Source organism: Acanthopagrus latus, chromosome 9 (genome assembly GCF_904848185.1).
Source record: "Acanthopagrus latus isolate v.2019 chromosome 9, fAcaLat1.1, whole genome shotgun sequence".
NCBI lineage: Eukaryota > Metazoa > Chordata > Actinopteri > Spariformes > Sparidae > Acanthopagrus > Acanthopagrus latus.
Window position 1 is genome coordinate 22,030,657 of NC_051047.1, and position 19,352 is coordinate 22,050,008.

Genomic DNA, 19,352 nt, shown 5'->3' on the forward strand with positions numbered 1-19,352 from the left:
ACAGAAATATAAATGCACACACACACACACACAAATGATTTGAATAAAAACTGCAGCTGGTGGACGAAACAGACGTCCAGAGTAGAATTTGAACCAAGGACTTTCCTGTTATATGATATGTATTAATGTGGCTCCCTCTTTATGGAGCAACATTATGGAACTGTTTTAACTTAAACTAATGGCTTCAAATCATGTTGATGGTGCAGTGAATGGTGTCTCTGTCTCAGCCACTCCTCCCCTCCATCACGTCCAATGGAGGGGAGCGCACGAAACTTCAGTGAGAGGGTCGGAACACAGCATTACATAGATGTTCACTTCAACATATATACGTTTTTCAACACATCTGACAAACTGTCAAAGTACTTTGTGCTGCACTCAGCAACTTGTCAAGATTTAGATGAAAAGCAACTATATGAAGCTATCTGGACCAGAAGGTTAGCCTAGCTTAGCACAAAGACTGCGAGCAAAGGGAAACAGCTAGCCTGGCTCTGTTCTGAGGGAAGCAAAATCCATCCAAAGCTTATTTATTAACATAAATTATATCTATATCATGACATTACCTCCAGGAAGTTGCTACATTTAGCCGAGACATAAGCTACTGTAGGTGTTTATCTATATGTATTGCAAATTTTAACAGAATTTCATGGAAATTACCAAAAGAAAATGAGAATAAATGCTTGTTTCCATCCATTACTGTTTCATAGAGATGAGTGGCCTGGTTGACTTGGAGTCGCACACCAATGTTAAAAAATTGCAATAATTAAAAAATGGGCCAATCAGAGAGACAAAACAACACCAAGCAGGTAAGGTCCACCTCGGAGCTGTGGGCCTGACTGGACGATCCCTGTCTGCCGTCACACGTGATCGGTCGCTCACACTGCACATCGACACAACATCCAGTCAGTGTGTGCGGTGCAGGTGGCGGCAGCGTGGCAAGAAAAATCGACCGCCCAGGAGAAAGAGGGATGAAATAGAAAGACGAGGTGCAGCTCAGAGAGAGCGCATTGAAAGGAAAAAAGCCCGGGAGGAAAAGTGCCACTAAATGCTGTAAAATTACAGATATCACGAGTGGGGGATATGGTCTGTGTTTATAAAAGAAAGAACCTGGGAGGGTCGCCGTCAGCGCGTCATGTCACAATACCTTATTTTCCAGACTGGATTTGACGTCAAAAAAAAAAAAAAAAAAAAAAAAAAATCTAATAACTTTATCATTTTCTGTCAGGTGGAAGTATCACACACTGAGCTGCCAGAGAGTCATGATGATAGAGTCGTGCTCAGTCTCTGAAGAAAACACAAAAAGACACGAATAATGGAATTAGGGAAGTGAAGTTGACCAACTCTTGGAACCAAAGACACAAGGCTGCTCTTAACTCCTGCATTTTGATGTTTTTTTTTTTTTTTTTAAATCTGAAAGTAAAAAAGGTGACATGTAAGAAATATGCAGGGTATGTGCTCTGCTATAATCAGATTTTGGAGATTGAGCCGCACTGACGGTAGAGTCCCAGCTTGAATTATTATCCCAGTCTGCCTCAGGTTGGAAAGAAGATGGGGGGAAAAAAAAGAGCTCAACTAGATGACATTATTAAGTTAGCACCAGTCAACCTCAAACGATATAAAACAATGTAGATATCATGATAAAACATTTGGCATTTGTGCGTCTTGTATCAGTTTGATGAATGGTGCGGCGTTCTCGCCGCTCCACGCAGATTCAGTTTAGTCTGCTGCCATTTCTCATCTTCTCGTAGGAACGTTTGTTTAAGCCGCGTTCCTCGTGTCCGTCATGATTTATTTGCTCAGGCTTGTGTTTCTTTCATGCTTTTGTCTATACGTCAAGTTTTCCACCTCAATATCTCAAGACTTTTTGCACATGAAAACAGATGGATGGTGACGATCCTGCAGTCACACCTAAGCCCCCCAGAAAAGTTCATGTTTTTACTTTTCTATCTCCTCTTCAACAAATTAGATAAACCTTTTGGGCGGTGGTAAAATTCATTTACTTCACTAATTAAAACTGTGTAAATAGGTTTGAACCAATTTTGCTCGCAGAGAAAGAAACGTGCAGATAAAATAAGATGATTGGACTTGATGAACTGAGCCACCTGAGCAACGATAATTTGAATTTAAAATAAGAAAAATGAGAACATCTTTGGCAATTTTTATGTGAATAGTATCTACAATATCAAGTGTTACTGGGGAGACAGAAGGAAATGAAGGGCGGCTGTGGCTCAGGAGACGAGCTTGCGTCTTATTATCAAAAGGTCGCTGGTTCGATTCCCTTGGTCTGCAAGTCAAAGTGTTTGACTGAGCCCCCAAGCTGCCCCCGAAATGCTGGTTTGGCGCCTTGCATGGCAGCCACCGGCATCAGCCATCTGCGGGATGTGAACCCTATTTATTTTCTTAACCTCACCACTGTGACAAGCTAGCTGCTTCCCCATTTCCAGTCTGTGCTAGTTGCTAGCTAAGTGGCTTAGCTGAGCTGGCTGTAGCTTCACATTTACCAAACACACACGAGAGCCGTGTTAATTTTCTCATCCATCCCCCAGCAAGACTGCACATAAGCATATTGCCGAGGGCGCAATACAACACAAGACACAGTTTGTTTCGAGTGGGCTCAGCAGCACTTCATTCGGAATTTTTTTGCACGGTGCTTATAAAAACCCACCAAAGTCGCACAAAACGGGCCCACTCTGTTTCTCTTTTGTATTTTTTAGAAATGTTTTTGGGAAAAAAGTGTGAAGTGACTAACTGAAGTGCACAGGAGGGGTGGGGAGAGACAAAAAAAAAGGGTGCTAAACACTCAAAATGCTTAACGGAACAAAATAAGTCCTCAAAAAAGAAGGCACCGGTGTCAGACTGGGAGCATGAGGGTGGAATATTCTGCTCACACGTGATTGTGTAACATGCTGGCAGCTGTGGCTCGGGGCTAGAGCCTGGTCTGCATGCCGAAGTGTCCTTGGGCAAGATACTGAACCCCCAAACTGCTCCTGATGTGCTGGTCGGCACCTTGCATGGCAGCCACCGCCATCGGTGTATGAATGTGTAGGAATTACCAAAGTTGCTTAGGACAAAAAGTGTCCGCTAAATGCCCTAAATGGAAATGTAAATATAACATAACTTAATACGCACAGGTTAAAATACTTTACATGCAGATGTTTCACAAGTTATCTACGCCACGCACACACACCTGCTAGAAACCCACCATCCATCCACATACTGTACACACACACAGATTAGCGATTTGAAACCCCCTCACAGTGTCGGAGAAGACTGAGCGTCCTGGCCAGCTGCAGGTCATATGCATTATGGATGAGAGCGGGGGCCACGCGCCAAACTAAGCAGGTTATTAACTATAACAACAGTATAATGCAGTCTCCCCTTTAATCTTCATATCTTTAATCTGCCAAAAGATGCCTTGTAGTGCGGTGCATCCCAATGACGCCACACACCTACGTAACAAATCCTTATTGCGCCTGATCTCCAGAAGTGACATGCACCACGTGGTATTTAGACTTAAATGCCATCCATGTCAAGTCCTATCAGAATATGAAGACTAGAGAGAGGAGGGCCGTGACTCCGCTCACTGATGAATGATTTCAGAATGTCAGAGCACTCCTGGACACGTAGTCCCACCCCCACCCCCCCCAACCGATATATGTGCACGCCAACTCCGCTGCTCTCCAACAAATCCTCCCCCAAAAAAAAAAAAATTAAAGGAATTCTTAAAAATCACAGCAACACTTTCTCTGCTTGAGAAGGGAGAAAATAATGATGTAAAAGGAAAAGAGGTAGTTCGAGTGTCTGAGGTATAACGCCAGCTCGTACCCGGGGCCGTCGCTCACCGGCAGCACCGAGCAACTCTGCATTCCTTCTCCAAGAAATGAGTGAGAAATCAATGCTGTAAGGCTGGGAGGGCCTTCATTAGATGCCGTCTGACCTTCACCACAGAGCGAGGTCACTCTTGTTTTCACTACAACAGCAGGGGCATGTCAACAAATTATTAAAAGGGAGCGCCAAAGTTTCAGAAGACGTCGGCAGTATGGCCTCCTGCTCCTCGGTATAAATCCCCTACAACAGTAAACAATGAATGATTAATAAGGCTGATCTTACGCTGTATGCTTTGCGCCGACCTTTAGCTCCACATGCAAGGGTTTTTTTGTTTTTTTTTAAAAGTCCTCCAGTGCGCTCTTGAGCTGAGCTCGTTCGCACCTGATGATCTGATGAAGGTGTCGGGTTTAATGCGCAGCTCTTAATTGGATCTGATGTGGGAGAAAACGTTTCAAGACAAGTGGGCCAATGAACAGCGGGTATGTTCAAGAGATAATTACCAGGTAGATTAGCATGTTGGCGGCTCCGGAAGACAATGAGCTGTAATCCAACGAGGTGCAATAACTCAAAGGATTATTTAAGGTGTTCTCAACCTGGCTATTGTTTTCATAGCTCAGTTGTTTTTTTTGTTTTTTGTTTTTTGTTGCCGTTCTAATGGTCCGACAAAAGTCTCAACTTGCGCGGCTGCTCAATAAAACGAACCCAAAGTGGGATCAAAGCTCGGCTTGTCGACACACAAAACACCCACGCTGCGGTTACACATGTTTAAATAGCAACATCTCCGTTCAGACTGGCCTTTTGATTCCTCATCCACGTTGTTCAGAACCGCCTTGTTTACCCTGCTGGCTGCGATCTGCCCTGTTCCCTCTGAAGAACAGCATGTAACTACCTGTGAGTGACAAGTGTTTTTACTTTGCTTCTCGGTACAGTATGCCTCCCAAACTCTTAATTTATTTTATTTTATTTATTTTTTTTGCAATCAACCATATATCTCAGCGTATGTCTGACTTTTTATGAGCGAGGTTCAGCGTGCGAGCGGGGAACCTATAAATAGGGCTGATTTTTAGTCTCTCCAACTGCCAATATCAGAGGATTTTTGGGTCATGTTTACTGTTCCTGTTGACATACTTTTGCAATTGGTGATGCCTGTCGAGATATCAGAGCCAAAGAAGTCCACATGTCTGTCTCTAAACACAACTAGTTGATTGACATGAGCGTTTATTCCTTAGCAGCTTTTATTTATTTATTTTTTTCAGCGCAGTTTGACGGCACATCTGCGTCAGGCAAAACTCAGCATGGAGTCAGGAAAGTTGCGATGTGCTGCTGGTTTCATGTGAGTTTGAGCAGGTGTGGGTGCCAAATCATTATCAGTTCAGCTCAAGATGATCACAATTACAAATAATTGTGTATTTGTAATATTTAGAGGGGGGAAATTCATGAATGTATGAATAAATCCCTGAGAGTACAACTTAAAACTTACATGCATCTGACTCTAAAGGTATAAATCCATACAGGAAAATACGTTTCCAACCTTAGACGCATATCCTGCATCCAGAATATCTCCCACTGTAGTACCACGTACAGGGTAAATGTGAATCCAGGAAACCCGTTTCTTGGACCTGCAGTGTCCACGCACAGCCATACATACATTTGGGCAAATATGATGAAGCTGCTGCGTCTCAGTCCTTACATGAGGCTGATTAGACCACTGAGAGGAATTTTAAGCCACATCTACCGACCACTTCATTAGGTACACTTTCACAATCTCGGCGCAGTCGCCAGGATAAGATATTGCCGGTTAAAGTTCCTGAAGACCACTGATACATTCACATTAGTGTGTGTCACAGATGACAGACAACATGAACACAAAATGTGTCATATTGTGTTTGTAGCACTCGTCGAGGACCTGATATTCATATCAAGAGGTGGAACAGGTGGTGGTTGGGTTACAGAGGAGAACGCTGCTAAGCCACGGTTCAAGACTACGTTTAGAAATGTGAAACCACTAGATATTTTTGAGGAGGCACAACGCAACTTCAGCAAGTGAGATGCCACTGGATATTTTTAAGGAGAACTAGAACAATTCACCTTGTCTGTGGCTTCAGAAAAACAGATGTCTTTGACGGGATGATTGCACATCTCCAGCCACATTTGCAGCAACCAAAACAGTTATTTTGAGCCGAAACATGTCCATATTATAAAACTAACTGGGGGGTTTTATGCCTAAACCTGACCAGAGCATAAAAAACAATACGATACAATAAGCTACAATACAATACAATACAATACAATGCAATAAGATACGATACGATACGATAATCCTTTATAAGTACAACAGGGGCATTTCCATTATTACAGCAGCAAAGAGAAAAGCAAAAAGCATTAATAAAAAAATTGATAATAAATAAGTAAAAATATCAAGATATGAACAAAAGGTTAAAAATAAATAGCAATGAGAACAATGCAAGCAGTATAAATAAGAAACAAGCTCAGCAGTTCTAAAATATTTACAAAATTGCATGTCTGTATTGCACATTGGGATGCCGAAATTTCACAGAGGGATACTGAAACTGCGGAGCTGAAAGTCAGTTCTGGTGCGTGTGGTCTACTGGGACTACTGCTGGTTGTAGGAAGCAGCAGCAGTTGGAACCGGGGAACAGCACTGTCAGGAGTCAACGCTGTACGTTTAACCCGAAGAGACGTAAAGGAGCAACACAAAGAGATGTCACCATTCAATATATAGATATGTGTTGTTCGCAGAAATGTACATAGACCAGATGTATTCTGGCAGCCGGGCGGAGGGCTCTTCCCTGCATTTACATCTTTCCAGAGATACTAGTATTCCGTTTTCTGGCTGAGAGGTGTTCATTTAACCACAGGTTTATTAGGGAGGTCACAATTTGCAGTGGTGTTGAACTGGACAGAAGTACATTAGGAGGAGAGAGGGTCCGGTACCACACCACCACCCACTCTGACCTCGATAATGGACATAGACACATTAAAAAATGATAACCTGTGCATCCGAATGTTCAGGTGTATCTGATGACTGAGTATAAAAAAAAAAAAAGAAAAAAAAAAATCATTGTGCAGATTCTAAATGGCTCTGAGGTGGTAACCAGTCTGAACGTAGCCTCTGTATGTGAATTTCATTTGCATGAGAATGTGTCATTATACTGCCAATAATAGAAAAGTACACCACCGCCATCCCCCACCCTCCCTCCCTCCCTCCCATCCGCCTGCCTGGCCCCCTTTTCTGTGCTCCATCCAAGGTCACCTAATCACTGTGTTCCTTCAAAGACCTCTATCTTAACCAGCAGCAGTCGGAGGGATTTATGCCCCACTCCATGTCATGATTACCAATCAGGTGGAGTAATAGCTGCTTAAGCAGACAGGGTTTTTGTCATCACTGAGGGGTGAAGTGCCAGTCAAGGTTTCCACTGAGTTTCTTTCTTTTTTTTTTTTCCAGCAGGGGCTGACACTCTGTGGGGCATGTCGGTACCTTGGGTGTAGCCTCCAGATTAAACTGCATTATCAGAGCGGACTGAGAGTTGTTATGGTGAGGGATCACATCCTCCCACCCCCCCTCTCCCCTCCACCCCCCTCATCCCCTCCCCCACCACCACCTCCTGTACCACCGCACACACCCGGTGAGCTGTCTGTCACCTAACAGCTCCACATCATCCACCTCCAAACCCTCAGAATGGATTACCTCATTACGAAACCAGGCAAATAAGTTTAAATCTAATTCCTCTCGCAAAAGACAGAAACCCGCGCGTAAAGAGAGACTACGCACCGACTTACTGCATTAAACCACCTGAGCAAAGATCATGTAAATTTTTCGGAAATTGAAAAACGAGAACATTGTGGCACTTAGGGAAATGTATTTCAATAGTTTTTTTTTTTCTATAACTTCATCATCAAAGTCTAACAAGGGAGAATGAATGGAGGAATAGGTATTGCATTAAAAGGGAGATTTCCCAAATCCACTACACAAGTATGTGGTAAGTATACCACAGAAAAACATGAATTAAAGTAACACAAATGAAAAAAAAGGGAGACTTTGTTAGGATTGTGCTCTCCTCTAATCACCCTCTGGAGTTGATTTTAATCAAGTGCAAATACGAAATCATGCTGCAGGCCGGCTCGTTTACATCTACATGAAGCTCTTCACGAGAACTAATCAAGGAGCTGAAACAGAAGCGATAAATGTGCTGAACGAGGATTTTTATCTGAGACTGATTCGCCCATCAGGTACATTTTTGCTATTATTCCAAAAAGCCCAGAATAGAAAGGAAAAAACAAAACACCGAAAAAACCTTTGGCTCTTTTGATTATTAAAAGCAAACTGAATAAAAAAATAATAATAATATATGAATGTAAAACATAAAAAAAAACAAAAATGTATTCAGAGGAGATTAACTGGCCGGAAATTTAATATTAAATTTTTAAAAAAGGCCCGAATCAGCAGACGGAAGGTTTTTAACTGTCTTTTACGGTGTAATAAACCACTTCACATTGCTAATGTGACATTTCTGTCTCGTTGCCTGCCACCGGACCATAGAAGCATGTGATCGAGATGGACTTGCCCTTTATTTAAGTTTTTTTTCTTCTTCTTCTTCTTCTTTTTTTTCTCCTCCACCACTTTACTCCTCAGTGATTTCTGCAAAGTTGCACAGCTGGGAGTCAGCTCGCACGGATCTGATTAGCTCCGTTCCATTAGAAATGGGGAAACATGTCTCCTCGAATGTGCCTCAGAACACAAACCGGCCTTATTAGCTGTGATGGCTGTGTCTGTTTAAACTCTTGTACGCACGCTGAAGAAAAAAAAATGCCACCCAAGGCCGCTGCATTGTTCTTACCAAGTGTGATCGAGAATCAGCTTAATAAATCTAGTTCATATTCTTATACATCCCCCTGATCAACTGTCCATTAACTCTCAAAGGAACACTAGAATTAAATGTGTCTTATTGCCTAATTTGGGATTTCCAGTATAGTTTATCTAGAGCCGCAGTGTGACCATTGTGTGCTCTGGTCTCGTTGCAAACCTTACGACTCCGTGATCGAGATCATTGTTCTGCTCAGGAGGCTCTAAAGTGGCTAATTCAGATAAAACCAGGAGCCAGTTCTTTTTTTTTTTTTTTTTTACTGCAGGTGCATGCATAATACGGCTGCTCATACTCCTGCACCGTCAGCACATGAGGAATCGATTTGAAAAATTACATCCAGCTTCCCCTTTGAGGTCCGGCGGGTGACAAAAGCGCTTTAGCGATAAGGTGTTTGAGGAAACGTGTGCTGTGGATCACAGAATGATAATTGGGTCCGACAGTATAACAGGAAGCTGCTCTGCAAATACGGAGTGTATTTCAGATTTCGCACCTCTTCTAATGTAACCTGAAAGATACTTGTAAAACACAAGCAAATTGTTCTTCGCCTCAATAAATCAAAGCCGGTGAAACAGCATATTAAAGCAGACTGGTTTTTTTGGTAACTTGATTTCACACACTGCTATACTGTAACACTGAAATAAAGTGCAGATCTCATGCGTTGAGTCAGTCTCTAAACGTATTAAGAAGTGTAAAGAGTTCTTCCCTCAGCTGATTTTCATATTGCCTCCACGCTCTTGTTGCATTTTAGCTTGAAGAAAAATATGCAAAGGGGATTTTTTTCATGAGATTAGGCCACAAATCCTTATGTTTGGTTTTTAATTCGGGCTCTCTGTTGTTGTGTTTTTAAGGATGTCAGCAAGATCAGTGAAGAAGCTAATGGGGAAGGAAGGAAGGAAGGAAGGAAGAAAGAAGTTTGAGCAACTTGTATTCTGCATGTCCCTGAATGCCATTTTAAACTATAAGTGAGTATATTAGACTTCCAAGGAACAGGTATTTTATGAAGGACAAAAGTTAAATTACATTTACTTTCCTTGGTGACTTGTTATATTTTATAAAGATTCTTTTCAACGGCAGTGAAACAGGTGAAGGTGCTCGTGTGCTAGGCTCTGCCTTGTATCGTCTTGCTTAAATGAGGCACCAACTTGCACTAAAGATATTGTGGTTGGGCTTCATGATTACAGTTTTATTAAAGATTCTAAAAATCACCAAAAAAAATAGGGTCAGCGGAGGGACGAACATGTCAGACTATCAAGTTGTACAGTAAACAGACTGTGTTTAAAGTTCCCCTGAAGTCAAAATGGATCTTTGTTTTTGACTCACTTCTGTCTCATCTGTGTCACCATCAGGCCAGAGAAGTGCCGAGAAAAGTTGTTTTGTTGGAATTTTGAAGGGTTTTTTTGTTTTTTTGACAATTAGTAACTGCCTGGAAAAAGATTTTAAAAATCCTGATGACTCATCCTGGACTCGGGGGAGGTTACTCACTGATTAGGGTGCAAGTGGATGATGTTTTATTTAGTATTTTCTGATGTCCCTCGGCTGCTCTGCCTCAGTTCTGGACAGAATTGGCTTTACGTGTCGCTAGCGTTACTGCTAACCATACAAGGGTTGATTTATAGAGTTTCCTGATGGACAGGTACCAGTAGCTTAATCTGCTATTAGCCCGTTACCGGTCCTATTGGCTGCAGGAGCTGAACCGTGGAAGAAAAACGGTGCTGTGTTCCCTGTCGTCACACTGGCTTCTCTTTTGGGAGACTGTGTTGTTTCGTCCTGTTGAGGCCACGCTCATCAGATGGCTTGCTCTGTGGCGCACATTTAGCTCTGCTGGCTACTGTGAACGGCAATCAATATCTCTGACAAAGATCGTCCCTGGGCTGCCTGTTTTTACCGATACATGTCACTATATACCAAAACAAACAGCACTCCACTTGTCTTTACATGGGAACTTTAAACGTTCCTTAGGCACAGCGAGGAGTTATTCGCAGCTTCACTCAGTTTATATCTGAATAGAGTTGTAGCTAATCTGGAAAAAAAAAAATAATAAAAAAAAACTTTTGGCTTGTTTACAACCTGTGTAATCCTCCAGCTGCTTGTTTGCTGCTTGCTCGTTGCCCTACTAGAGCCGTTTTCCTTGGCAATGTTTACAGATTACATCTCAGCAATTAGAGCGCAGTGTTACCTGAGCTGATGGCCGGAGGACTGAAAACAAGACCACACAAGTTGTGGCTGATTGTAGTTTTCATTTGACGGTAACAGTCAGATGATGGATTATAATATAATAACAATCAGATTGTATTAAAATGAACTACTAACATTTGAGGATCCACAACATTATACAGATGTAACTGTCTGTGATTACCGTTCATTCCCTCTAATGTCCCACGCGTTAGTAATTTAAATGGCGGTGGTGTTTGGGGCCATTTTGCGGGCCAATACATATCAATTATGTATAAACATGCCAATGCGTGTATGTGTTGGTGCGCTGTGTGTTTAGTATCCGGCGCAGGTCCCAAAGCTAATGAAAGTAAGGAAATGATAAGCAGCCCATATTACTTGTTAAACAAAGCAAAGAACAGAGTGCTTTCCTCATCTCAGCCTGGAGCAAAGACTAATCTGGCTCCATTAATACATCCTAAAAGAGAAAATATCTAAATTCCTCTCCAAAGCTCTGGGACAGGAAGAACAGGCTTTTTTGCCCCGCAGATATATAATGTGATTTGTATTATAGGCTTATATGCGAGCCCTTGTAGAATCCTCAATGAACCCCTGAATATAAAAGCTAAATCCAGGCAGCCGCTGTGTTGATCATGACATATAACCACTCATTACTTCTTACACTATTCTTACAAACACACCACGGACCTTCTGAACATCATAGTAAATCGATTCACCTACGTCTGAGCCCGTTGCTGTCAGAAGTTAGATCACAGCTGCCCACTGTTGTATGCGATGTGCAGGTTTCGCAAACACATTCACAGGGACTTTGAATCTTACATGCAAAACGAAGCAAAAGCTAAGAAGGACAAAGGACAGAAGAAAAAAAAATGAAGGACCCTGAAAGCTGCATCTGCCCTTTTACTTTGCATAAAGGTCATATTTTAAAATGGAAACTCATTTTCAGTGAGGGACTTAGAATATCCGACTGTGGGGATTTTGTGTCAGCCTACTGTACGCCCTCAGAGCCTCTGATTCATTCATTTGCTTCTTTGTCAAATAACAGAGGGATGGAATGTAAGCGGTGGCACTGTTCTTTACTGTTTCCACTGGTTAAAAGAAACACAAATGGTTCAACGTACTTTGGTAAAATGTTGTAGATTATTGGAGTTTTTAGTTAAAATCTACAGATTTACCTTTTAATAATAAGCAAAAGTTTGAAAACTGCCAATTTTTAATTGACACACAGTCTCCTCCTTCACCCTGTCTCCTAAAACACACAGAACCAGTTCTGTATCTAGTTGGTGCACTTTATTTTGAAACATTCAAAGCATTTCCACCAAGAATCAAATGGTCCAGAAACCAAAAAGTCGCTGCCAAGCAGGAACCAAACCAAGCAAACTGAGTGGAATGTCATATTCTACATGACACTGTGCAACACCCTCAAACAAAGACACATCCTTGATTTCAATAGCTCTGCTCAAAACTGGGGGAAACTCAGCTTCCTCAAATGTATCTACAATTTCCATCTTTTTTTTTTTTTTTTGGGTTTTTAGCTTTGTTGCTGGAAAAACAAATTGCCTATGGCAGAAATTAATTCAACACTGAAGGAGAAAGCAGACAGTCCACCGCCACTGGCATCTCTGAAACCTGACCAGCTAACGTCCGGTTGCAGAGAAACAAAACGGACCCGAATTGACTTCAGGAAATCAGCCACTGTCGTTCTCACATCTTTACAGAGATCTGTCTGCAACACAACTCCTCCGACCAAGCTGTCGCACTCAACCGTGTTCCGAGTCATCAGGGTGCCGGACGCTAGCAGGACGAGGACAGGTGGACTTTGTGTTTATGTCACTGATGCGTGGTAATCAAACTCAAAGCTGGTGGATCATTACCACCTTGCTTTTTCCCGGGTGTGAGCAATACATGTCTATGTGCTTGTGCTTATAGCCTAAATAACAGTTTTTTTTTCATGTTCAGTGTTTGCATAGCATTACAAAGTAACACACATTTCATTTAGTTATGTAACCTTGTGAGAAGTGTCATGACAAATCCACCTTGAAACTTGAAATGGGAGTTGATTTGCAAAGAGAGCAGCAAAGCTTCCAAGAATCTCGAACGGAACCGGTTTGGAGAGCCAGAACTAATTTTCGGTGGATATTTGAGGAACCGGAGATTAAGTTAAGAATATTACACTCCCCCCCTCCCTCTGGGGAGAAGACAGTCACCAACTATCTTTAAAAAAAAATGTGACCTATAAGTATCGCTGTAAAAATAAAAGTGAAAATTAATATATGTATCTGCGACCAGCCGAGCGCAGGCACACTGATTATATTTCAGTGTCACTTTAGACGCTCCTGTCGTATCTTTTCCGGGTTAATTTCAGGATGAGGCATCAGTAGAGTCTCGCTCTCACACAATCAGACCTGCACATCTTTTTTTTTCTCTCCCAGAACCGTTGCCGCGGGATACAGGAATTAAAGGATCAAAGCATTTGATGAATAAAACTGTTGAAACCTCACAGCAAACACCAATACAGCATCAGTCTCCCCTGAATACAGCTAAAAATGAAAGAGATTGTCCGTATTGAACGGGGCTATCGGCAATTATGAGTAAAATCCATCGGGAAAGTCGATCGGGTCGGCCTCTCCGGGGCATGAAAGTGAGTCAACAGAGGGAGGATCGGATCTGCTTTATTGCCTGATTAAAATCAATTTGCTGTGTCCGATGCTGAAGGTGGACGGATGGCATGAGCGATCCCCTCTTCCCCTCTCACCGCCGAGCGAGTGTAGTGTGACGGCTCTGCGACTCTATGATTCATGACATGTGGCGCTGCGATGAAAAAAAAAAGAGAAAAAATTAAAAAGGTCATCAGACGTGCTCCGTCATGCAAAACAGGCAGATGTGATTAAAAGATTACGAGACGACTGTTTTGACAAGACATGGCAATGATGATTCCATCCCCATGCGAGAGCGAATAACCTCTCGTGTTGCACGCCGCGTGCAAGATCACGTTGGCTTAATCCAATTTCATGTTTTCACTCAATTTTCGACGTTAATGCTGTTATCTGCAGCGGGCTCTCTAGGCTGATTACATTCTTCATGATAAACGATGGAAAAGATAGAAAACAATACGGCCCAGATCTGATTTGGCCGGACAGAGAAATACGGTTGTAATAATACCCATAAATGCAAAATAATGTCCAGTGAAAAAGATGTGATTCCTCATACGCACCCCAGCTTAATTAGGTGTGAAAATAATAGTCCCGGCGTTACAGCTCCGACTGACCGAGAGTAATGTCGAGCTGTTGTGGAATTGTGTTAACTCCCTTTATTACTCGGTTTCTGACCTTCATACTGCTAATTAACACGGTTGTCAACAACTTGTGGATTTATGTGCAATAAGTGCATCGCCCATACGTGCGCTCTTTGAATACAGCGAGGGGAGATCCGATCAGCAGGAGAAGAAGTAAAACAACTTATGTGACCTTTTAGGCGACTTGTTAAACGTCGGCATCAGCAGGAACAAAAGCACAAAGCTATGAACGAGTGCAGCAGAGCACAAAAGGTGGGGAGTACAAATACTCAGTTGCTGTATTATTTTCATGTGTCTGTACCTTACGCGGGTATCTATTTAACAACTTTTTGCTTTACGCCGGTTTCCTGCCGGTCCGAATCAGGGCCGTAGCCACGGCGCTGCGATCACGTTCCTTCCTGCCGGCTCTTCCAACGTGATGAAATACCACACGTCCCACAAGCTGCTGCGGCAAAATACAAAATCGGAACAATTTCCAAGATCCTTTTGACGAGAAGTGGATTACAGATAGCATCGGATGGGGAGAAAAGGTGCGTTAGTGTCTCGTATCTGCAGAGACCCTGCAGCCACTCTGCCCAGGTTTTATTATTTTCTCAATTTGCTCCCCTGCTCGGGACACTTTACCAAGACAAAATGTCAGTAATTGACATTTCCGGGAATCTTTGTGGTGCATTTACGAGCAGCTCGGACAAATCTCACTGATTCTACATTTAAGTTTAACAAGTACTGCACAGTACTGACTGGTGGGAATGTCCTTCAGAGGGATACTTTTTTGTTGCTTTTATACTTACATGAGTACATTTCAGAGTCTGTGCTTTGTCACTTCTACTTGAGTAAAGAATGTGGGAACCTTTGCAACCTCTGAGCAGCAACATGTGATGCAACAATCTCGCATTGTGTTATTAAAAAAAAAAAAAAAAAAAAAAAAAAAAAAACAGACAAATGAAAGAGGGAGCTCTGACTTGTTAGCTGTTAGCAGAGTGAGAACACAAGCACGTGTGTTCACGTCTCTGATTTGAAGACAGGTTTGGTGTTTGTTTTCACATCTCCGATGGCAAATGTGATGAATGCAGTGGAAAAAGGAATCAGACCAATCGCATTAGCGCACGAGGTTAATTAAACTCGATTACAAATAAGCATTCCCCCAGAACTGAATTGCTTCCCTTTCACCATATCTTCAGACAGTGCCTCCAGAGGAAGGCACCGTTTTTTCTTTTTTTTTTTTTTTTTCTTCTTCACATAGCGGTAATAAGTTGTCATGGCAACATAGAGCACAGATTTGTGGGAGCAGCAGTCTGTAAAATCTGACGTGGTATGACCAAAGGAGAGGGATAATCCATCAACAGCAGGACTTAAGATAGTGCTGTGAATTAACAGGAAGGGAAGAGATCAGAAACACACACACACACACACACACACACACACACACACACACACACACACACACACAAAGACACACACGCTCCTGACCTCTAATTATTCAAATTGATCTGAGGATACGGTTACCGAATGTAGCATCACCGCATACATTCGTGGCGCGCAATTTGCAAAACAGGCTGCAATGTTTTATAGTTCCGAACACATGCCTGCTTGCAGTATTAACAGAAGACACAGACTCATAATCATTAAGCATTTTGGCCGGCTGCTGCTCTGAAACCAGCGGGAGGTTCTATCTCCCATCGGCTCTCTTTCTCTCCGCCTCTGCTGTCGCCTTCTCCATAAAAAAGGCCATTGTCTCCCCCTGATATGAAGCTCCATTCATAAAACTGCATTAACTTTAGCTGATTACAGTGGTAACCAGCCACTGGGCCACACGATATCTAAGGCAACATGATAGAATTAGTAATGAACAATTTCCCAAAACAATATAAGAGGTCAATACTGAAGAGATGAGGCTGGAATATACAAATAATGAGCTGCAGGGGGGCGACGCAATAGAAAGAAACAGTTCACCAAAACATTCTTCCTGAACTCTCTGAAGAAGTTGTCCTTAAACATAACCTTGTTTTAGATCATTGAAGGTTTTCTTATGAGATCCATACGAGTCCAAAACAAGTCACAGCTCTGGCACAACTGGTCCAAAGGAAACATCTATACAATATCATCTTAACGTTGCTATATATAAGAAGCAACCACCTGTCAAAGTCATATCCGCTCAGATACCAACTGTAGTTTCTATCAGTTATTTAGCTCAGTTAGCCGTGCAGCTAGCAGTCTTGACTGGGAGCTCTGGACCCGAACAGGCCCGGTCTAGATACTTAGTGTGCCAGCTCTAGTGGATATGTTGCATTATTACTTAATTCTGATGACAATTTAAGTTATTTTTAAGCTATTAGTTCCTAGTGATTACAAAAATCCATGTTACATATTCCTGTACAATCTATATATTGATTAAAAAATACCCTGTAATGTTTAAAGACTTAAAAATCTTTTCAGTATTCTGTCATTGTCCTTTTAAATCACTAAAACTTAAAAATCAAGTATCACTGAATTCATCCCGCTTAATTTTGTTCCCCTTTTGACCTTTTCCGTCACAGCCCAACTCCCGATCAGAGCTTTTCTGAAATCAAAAAGTGAAAACACGTGTTTCCCAGGTGACTTTTTGTCATGCATGAGTCGACACTGTCGGCAGAATAGTCACAATGCGTCCTCGCCGGGGTTGCGGGGCTGCCGCTCGCTAACGAACAATGCAAATGAAGCATTCTGCTATTGTCGGAAAGAAAACTGCAGCCGATCATTTACGACACACTGAACACGGGACCAGACCGATGTGTAGTCGCCACGCTGCTCCGTTTTACAGTTTAACGAGAGACTGTAAAACATGACATGTATAATGCATGGAGCACGTTCCAAGCCATGTGTATTAAAATGTTTTTTTTTTGTTTTTTTTTACAGCTCCGAGACTATAACGCAGAAGCTGAGTGAAAGGCTGAGAGTCGCAGACACAGTCAAGGCTTTTCAGCTTTTGTACACCTCTTTTCTTATTAACAGTACTCAATGTAATGAACATTTTCTATCTTTTTTTTTTTTTTTTTTTTGCAGACAAGGTGTTTCCAAGGGTGCTGATTGTCTCTGGGTGTTGTGAAAGTCCTGTTTACCCACCGCATGTTTAACGGGATCCAATTAAGAAGGAAACAGTCTCACGGTTTGAGCTTAATCTCAGACTTCAGCCCGTTTAGACAGTCAAAGTGGGTTTACCACATAAGTAAACATTAAAGCGACCATTACTGTGTAATGTCTGTCTTGAATAAGGCTGTCGGCTTCGGCCCATCTACTGTAGCATAGGCATCATTTTTCTCTCCTATACTCTTCACTGACGCATTCCGGCGTGCTGTCAGAGACAGCGGCTTTGTCTTGTTGTTGTTCAATGAATTATAGCAATTCCTGCTTGGTGGGAAATAAAAAAAAAAAAAGAGGCTGAAAGCTTTTAAGCTTTGCAAGACAAATGATAGCAATTCTTGCTATTGAAAAGATGAGAAAGGCTTTCAAGCTTTCAAACTTGACAGGTCAAGAGAGGGTTTTGTGCTCCGTACGGGTACACAACTTATTTACAAAGCGGTGACCAGAAAGATCCCATGAAGCGCCATGATGCAATGATGGAAAGGGCAGTTATGGAGTTATGGAAATGACAACAACCCTTAGATGGCAAGGAACTGGCATGCAGAGAACTAGTCTGAGTGTGGAAAAAGCTAAAAATGTTTGTAGACATCCATTATCAGGGCAAATCTAACAAACTAAACAGAAAAAAAATTCATGCAAAACAACAGAGCACCGAGCGCTCCCCTCTCATTGTCTCCCTCGTCGGGGTTGCTTAAAGCTTCGGCTGTCGGCGATGTCACAATGCGAGCCACGGGTTTGTTTCACGGTTGCGTTTCAGAGGTGCAACATAGCTGGTAGCTGTTTTGTGAGGCTTGAATGGGGGCTGGAATCCTCCTATTCCTCCAAGACACTTGCTGCTATGCCAACGCAGCGCATGCCGGCGCAGCGGGGCGTTGGAAGGAGACATGAAACGGTCATTCAAAATTGAAAATTAAAGTTGTTCAAAGTGAATCAGTTTCTTCATTTCTTTTTTTTTTCCCTCTATAAAAGAAAAAGGAGACGGAGCGCGAGAACAGATGCGTCCTCCCTCCTCGTGGGCGATGTCGCGTAAACAAGAGAGTGGTGATGTAATGTGAGGAGTTTCAAAGGACCACAGCTCCATATTAAATGGCTCAAGCACAAAAAAAAAAAGAAAAAACACCCCCTTCACTGAACTCCCAAGGCGGCCCTATGTCAACACCTGAGTTTATGCTTATACATATTTAAAGAAAAAAAAAAAAAAAAAGCTGTGGGAATGTTGCTTTTATAAAGACCTCATTAGGCTCCAGATGTAAAAACCGTGTTACGGCTGGTGGGCTGGCGGTCTCAATGATGGTGGTGTAAGGAGCTGTCTGTAGGGAAAAAAAAGAAACCCTACAGGTGATAAACACTTATAAAGTTAAGCTGTGACTCACTTTCACCTAACCGGTGTTTTGTTTTTTTTCCTCGTCTGCACAGGAAACAGGTGTGGCATCACCAGACTCAACATATGACTTCACTTAATTAATGACTTTCCACCGCTGGACTTCCCGAACCTGTAATGTAGCTGTGAAGCGGCTTCTTTTACAGCGATCCTGCAGAGACCTTCAATCCACCACCAGAAATATTAGAAAAAAAGAGAGTGAATACTGAGCTGCTTTCTGGTGGATTTGAGATTGTTTCAGTTAAGTGTCGGGCGGTGTGGCTCCTTTCAAAGATGTCAGATAAATCATAACATTTTCAATTGGCCGAGAACGAAGAAGTAAACAGAACAGAGCCATTTTCAAAAGTGGTTAAAATGAAAAATGTCTCAGTCCTCAAGACAACTACTGATATTTGGGAGCCATCAAAAAATAAAAATAAAATAATGCACTGACTAAAAGAAGCAACCCTAAGATGCAGGGGTTTGTGGGTAAAAGAAGATTGATGTTGACAGCCAGAAATTCATCACGCTTAGAAGCCCAACTGCAACAAAATGAGAGCAAACATAGAAAGCAGCAGTAAGTCCAGCACACTGAGACCGGGGCCGTGTGAACGTGAAATGCAAATCTAATGCATTTTGGTGAGAAAATAAATCAGCGATAAACTGACAGATTTTAATTAAACTTAGCACTTGC

At 42.2% G+C, this 19,352-nt stretch overlaps 1 protein-coding gene and 2 long non-coding RNA genes across 12 annotated transcripts in view; 1 reads left to right on the top strand and 2 right to left on the bottom strand.

Annotated features, from left to right (window-relative positions):
- Nucleotides 1-19,352, bottom strand: part of lrp1bb (low density lipoprotein receptor-related protein 1Bb) — a 338,212-nt gene that overhangs the window by 208,593 nt on the left and 110,267 nt on the right. The gene's annotated exons all lie outside the window — the stretch shown is intronic.
- Nucleotides 12,159-17,026, bottom strand: LOC119025362. The gene is made up of 2 exons (XR_005076791.1): nucleotides 14,970-17,026; nucleotides 12,159-13,694 (listed from the first exon to the last, which is right to left on the bottom strand). It is a non-coding gene; the product is annotated as an uncharacterized LOC119025362 (long non-coding RNA).
- On the top strand, nucleotides 13,693-17,410 carry LOC119025361. Its single transcript, XR_005076790.1, has 2 exons — nucleotides 13,693-14,708; nucleotides 17,221-17,410. It is a non-coding gene; the product is annotated as an uncharacterized LOC119025361 (long non-coding RNA).